This window comes from Lepeophtheirus salmonis, chromosome 10 (genome assembly GCF_016086655.4).
Source record: "Lepeophtheirus salmonis chromosome 10, UVic_Lsal_1.4, whole genome shotgun sequence".
NCBI classification, from domain to species: Eukaryota; Metazoa; Arthropoda; class Copepoda; order Siphonostomatoida; family Caligidae; genus Lepeophtheirus; species Lepeophtheirus salmonis.
The window spans coordinates 18,142,047-18,148,040 of record NC_052140.2 but is presented as its reverse complement, the minus strand read 5'-3'; the positions used below and the strand labels follow the sequence as shown (position 1 = coordinate 18,148,040).

The 5,994-nt window shown below is 32.8% G+C and overlaps 1 long non-coding RNA gene across 2 annotated transcripts; it reads left to right on the top strand.

Annotated features, from left to right (window-relative positions):
- The first annotated feature begins 789 nt into the window (after positions 1 to 789).
- Positions 790 to 3,927, top strand: LOC121125453 (uncharacterized). Of its 2 annotated transcripts, none has more exons than XR_005866657.2 (3): positions 790 to 978; positions 1,108 to 1,204; positions 1,267 to 3,927. It is a non-coding gene; the product is annotated as an uncharacterized lncRNA (long non-coding RNA). The 2 variants fall into 2 exon arrangements; XR_005866658.2 differs by having other exon boundaries at positions 790 to 984.
- The last annotated feature ends 2,067 nt before the right edge of the window (positions 3,928 to 5,994 follow it).

The following is a 5,994-nucleotide window of genomic DNA, read 5'->3' as shown; positions in this document are numbered from 1 at the left end:
GACAGTGATTGGACTGTGAGAAGGCATGTGAAGGATTTCGGGAATATTTCATATATCCTTGATTTTTCTCAATCTAGACAATCCACTTTAAAGAGTCCAAATATTTTTGCTGCCATCAAAGGGTAATACATAATAACATCGGAGCTATATTTTCACCCGATTCAGATTTGTCCAGAATCATCAAAGAGAAGGAAGTTACTGAGATGATAGATAACAACTCTTATATCCCCAGTATATATATCTCCGTAACATTATTCTGACATAAACTTTATGGTCACTTTAAAGATTTCCAATATTTCTTACTGACATCCAAATTTCTCTGACTCTACGTATTATCCCAACCCAATAACCCTGTAGCATCCCTGGTCGACATTACCATTTTTGGAGTCAAGAACAAATGGCAAAAAAAAAAAAAAAAAAAAAAAAGAAGATAATTCCAACATCTTTGTTCTTCTTGGGGAAATAGTTTATTTTTAAAGTCTTAATGAAGCCAGTGATTTTGTGCATTTAGATTTATCATGGATGGAAGAAACTGAAAGAAAGCGTTAAATATTAAGTCAAGAATAAAAAGCAATGAAACACCTTTATGTAATTATAACTATTATTAAATTATGAATTCTTAAGAAAAAAGAAATATACTTAAAACTACTGTATGTTTTATTCTCTTAAACTTTATTCAATGCAAGCATCCGATTTCAATCAAATTATTTCTTTTATTTAACACTTTTTTTTTTTGTATTTTTTGTCCAAAATACTTTATTTTCTTGTATTTAAAAAACAAAAAAAAAACTTAAGTATGTCAAGATTCTCGTATAAGGCTATGTTATTTCTATTAAATAGGGAAGACAGTCCTATTTTCTCAAACATCAAGGAGCTATGTACACCCATAAAATTTACTTCACAATTGTACAACATAATGTGGATTATTGTGGGGAAAAAATTGACAACGTGTTTTCTTGAAAATGAATAAAATGAGGAGTAAAAGTGATTTAATTGTTTTTTTGTAACTGATATCATTCGAATAATTGTTTTTCTGTAACTGATATCATTTGAATAATTGTTTTCCTGTAACTGATATCATTTGAATAATTGTTTCTCTTTTTTTAGTGTTAGTTAATCTAAGTACGTAAAAACTGGAAAATCACTCCCTGAGGAAACATTTGCAGTATTGTAACGCTGAATACAAAGAAGAAAGTTCAAAAAAGTGCCACAATTTTCATCAACTTGTTAAATCTTTTTATTATATTATATAATTACACTTTACAGATCAATAATTACTTTTATTGGCCAAATCCTGAATAGGTAATTGAGAGTGAAATTCTCCGGTCTACTGCGAGCGACGTTGAAATCTGAACAATTAATACTTTTACCTTTAATGGAATATATCTGTGGCCGCTAGACATATCAAAAAAATATTTTGTGACGAACTATAACGCTATAATGTTTCCTTTAATCTTCGATGTTGCCCCCTCTGGCGTCCACGATGGTCTCAAGAGGCCTCTTTAAGGCTTAGCACGTCCTTTTATGCATTATTTGGACATATCGGTTAGGTGTTTGTTTACTGTGGCCCTCATACCCATGATGTTTTCGTACTTATGTCCACAGGTCCTGAAATCTACACACAACCAGAAAGCATAGTCCAGAAGTTTTGTGTCGGGTGAATACGTGTGCCATATTTCTTCTGGCCAGAAATTAATTTTATTGAAGAATATTTTTTGCAGCTGTGGTAGTGCAGGCATGAGTGCCGTCTTGTTACAATACCAAATCATATCCGGGGAGTTATTCCGAAATCACGGGAGGAAGTAAGCCTCCCAATTGTACTTCCAGAATGAAGAAATGCACGAATTTCACTTGAATAACACATCTAGACGCAATTTTCTTTATAAGAGATAATCAAATGAAATGTCTACATAGTTTTATGAAATGTTTAGTTTGTATAACTGTATTTACGTACGTTTCTAAACAAGTCACCAAAATCCGCAAAATTTCCAATAACTTTGTCTTCTGAGGCTTTAGAATCGCACCTGGTATAATTTTGATCGGGGGATTATAATATAAACTTATTATATTAATATCATATTATCTTAATTGACAACTATAAAACATTGAAAATTATTAGCTCAACATCATGAAATGTTTAGTTATTTAATTATCCGAAATGTTATTTTGGCTCATTTTATGAATTTCTAACTCATTTTTTTACTGTTGCAGCATTCTATTTACGATTTGCGTTCATATATAATTTAATATAAGACTATTGACGAGTATAATTTTAAAAAAAATTAAGCAAAAACGAATGGGGGACGTAAAAACAACATTTATCTAGAACAGTATTTATCAATTTATGAATTCTTCCACACATTATTTTCAATTTCTATGAACAAATTACTTTTATTTAGACGTTTCAAATTGTAATGTAATTAAACAAAATGGATCGTCCCCTAAAATAATGAGAATATGACAGAATTTATTTAAAACCATTTTCGGCTGCATAAAAAGTTCCATTTGGGTATAAAAGCTTAATTTTAAACATTATATAAATTATTGGGTATCATAACTCATCCCACAAATTTGAAAACAAACTCTATAATTTACCCAGAAATGTCTATGAATTATTGAGTTGGATTTAAATGGTCGTTTGGGTAAATCCGGACCATTTGTAAATAAATCCTGAACAATCAGAGAAGTATTTAACTAGGTTATTTTCATTTGAAAGTGAAAGTTTGAGTGTTAGCTTTTCCGTAAGTTGCACAATTTTTAATTCAAAATAAGTATTTACAATGGAGGAGAACCGAAGCAATATCAACATAAAAACGTATTTTGCGGGACACAGCCCAGCATACATTAAGGAGATGATCAGCTATCAAAGAGCATAGTCTAAGACGTCTACAACCGCTGGAATGAGGAGGGGATAAAAAAGAGAATCCTACAAGTCCAAGAGTGATAAAAAAGAGATAAGAGAGGGTGGGCGCTGAAAGGTACAGTGAACTTCATTCTGACCAAGTGATACTTTGGATGCAAGATGATGCCAGTGATGTTGAATTCCAATTTCAACAAGACTCAGCCCCTTCCCCAGGCCTGCAAAACCCAAAACTTGTTGAAAGAAGATAAGGTGTCGTATTGGCACCCCTCACACCTGGATCTCTAGTTCCCCCGGTATGAATCCAATGGATTACGTCTTTTTTGGGGAGTTAGAGAAGAAGGTGTCTGCCAATTCACGCACCAGTATTGACTCCTTAAAGGCTTGTATCATCAAGTAATGGAACATAATCTCCCTGTGGACGTGGTGAAGCCCTGAAAATACTTTAGGTATCATATCGTGCGAAAGATTGTCCAAGATGGCGGCGACACTGAAAGGGGGTTTCTTTTGTATTATTAAAAATGGTAATTTGTTTTTCAAAACATCTACTTGCTTCCCATATTGATCAGGATGCAGATAAAGTGGTGCAGATTAACCGGAATGACCCTGTATATATAAGCAAAAAAATTGATTTGGATTACATTTTTGTAATATTTTTATGTTATATTAAAATTGGATGAGTCCGAGTCAAAACAGTTCGGAGTAATTGAACCAAAATCAAAAAGTGTTGCAATTGCCTTCCCTAATAAATGTCTATGTACTTAATAGATTATTAGTTTCTTTAGAAATTTTCCAGAATGTTAGAAAAATAATCCAACATGTATTTGGCTATTTAGAACATAATCTTTGTACTTTTGTAAAGTAATTTGCTTGAGTAATTAAAATAGACTGAATTTTTTCTTCTTATCCTTCCCGAGTAAGCTGAGTAGATAAGTTAATTTTATTGACCATTTTTATTTTTAGATATGAACATCATAAATGTTATTCGAAAAGAAAGGGTACATTGTATGTATAATTGTTTAAAATATGACCTGTCAGTATGTAAAATAAAAGAAACCAAAAATTAACGTGATAATTGTGACAATTTGGGGAAAGTTTGGGAGAAGAGCAGACTAAATTTTATAAAATCAGGTACGAGCTGTCGTGAGAGGAATAAAATAAAAACAAATCCCAGCTCTTATTTTTGATACTAGGTAGTTCTTAGTTAAGGAAATACACTAAATGCATATGGACCTCAAAGGTTAGATGGAGTAGGTATAGTACTATAATATTAACTCCATCTGACAAGTTAAAGGAACATTAAAAGAAAGTGTGATGAAACTACGAAATATAAATAGAGTTGTAAATTTGTGACATTAGACGAGTGCAATACTTTTTGTAATTGCAACCTGAACATAATTTTTTTTTCTTCAGTGGATAGAGTTCTTAGTTTTATTGAGGTAACTTATTTATTTAGCTCTTTTAATTTGAGAAGAATATAATCAAGGCACCTGCACCCTTGGGCAGTCAAAACACAGCCATCGTTTGTCTTCCAATGTTTGCAATGTATCTCTTGCAACGGTCCTGGAGCCATGAAACCAACGGCTGGGACAACTTCCACTGTTCTTTGCCACTCCGTAGATCTTACAAACAGTAGAAACAAAGATGGGAGAGTGAATATAAATGTGTTTATCGAAAGAGCCACAACGCATATACAACCAATCCTCATGATAAGGAGCCAACTCCTCGGCAATGTTTGTCATGACGTAATCGACGTAGTCAGGGAGCTTTTCTTTCCCGGAGGTCTTGAAAAAAGCGCCCAAAAACCTTCACAAAAACACGTTGGTCAACATCCTCGAGGCTTACAGAAACCATGATTTGTTTATATTACTAAAAACGCACGTCCCGCAGCTGAACAGGTTTTTATTTTCTAAAGTTCTCATCATTATTATATATTCTTGAAGAGAGAACATCTAGAAATAAAGTAATCACTTGTACACGAAAGACGAAAAATATATCTGAGAGTATCTTAAAAAGTAACATGTGTAAGTTCTTGTTGGCCAGTGGGAAGAATTGGGCATTGAATTCGGGATAAATCCTAGGTATGGTGTAATTTCCTACATCTCATAGCTTCTTGAAGATAATATATTGAAACTTCATGGCCGCTAAGCTTCTCTCCTTCAAAAAATTCTTCAAATTGTCAGAAAAGGTTTTATTTCTTTTTTTTGGAGATATCGGCTTGTCATATTTTCTACAACTCTATCAATGGATTTATGTTAATCAATATTTTCTAAGTTGTATTCAAGTCATGCTCATACAATTATAATTCCCAAATAAATCTATATATTACTCTTCTGCATTAAGAAGGGTCGTGTAAAATACATTTTTTAAATTTTTTTAACAACATGCAAAATTATTGTTCACGAATGTGATTGTCTCTTCATTTGACGAAAATATATGTCCTTGAAACACAATTTTTAGATGAGGGAACAAAAAAAAGGCGTTTAGGGCTAGATCTGGGGAGTAAGGAGGATGGCCGAGCAGTTTATACCGTCATTAGTGGATTTTCGCCAAGGCAAATGCTTAGGTGTTTAACGGTGTGTTATCAACACACACGCTCACATGAATTAACTCAAACGACTGTTACATAATAAATGCGCGTCCAAAATGACAGAAACTTTGCTGAGTAACAGAGTCGACAGATACTAAAAGTTGTGACAAGCTTATATTTATGATTGCTGTCATCTTTATGTTGAGATCATACATTTTTCAGACCATCCTCATATGAGCACAAGTACTAATTATTACGTTATGCGTACGTGTTGATAGTGGTCAATGTTCCTTTGAACAATATTCCTGGATCCTAATGTTTTTTTCTAAAAATTTAAATTACCTTAGATGTGTGGTAGCGAGTCCAATTTTAATTCTATATCTACTACCAAATTTGTATAAGTTGTTGAGAACATTGCCATTCAAAATATTTTATATAGGATGCTGTCCCTTTTGCGAATTACTCAGACTATAGAAAAAGCTTCTATAGCTTACTATTACTCACAACGTTATAGCTGATTGAGGATACTTTGACCTTTATATATATCAAACACTTGGAGCCGCATTTGGTCACATGCCTGATGATCTTGGAATAACGCACAAAG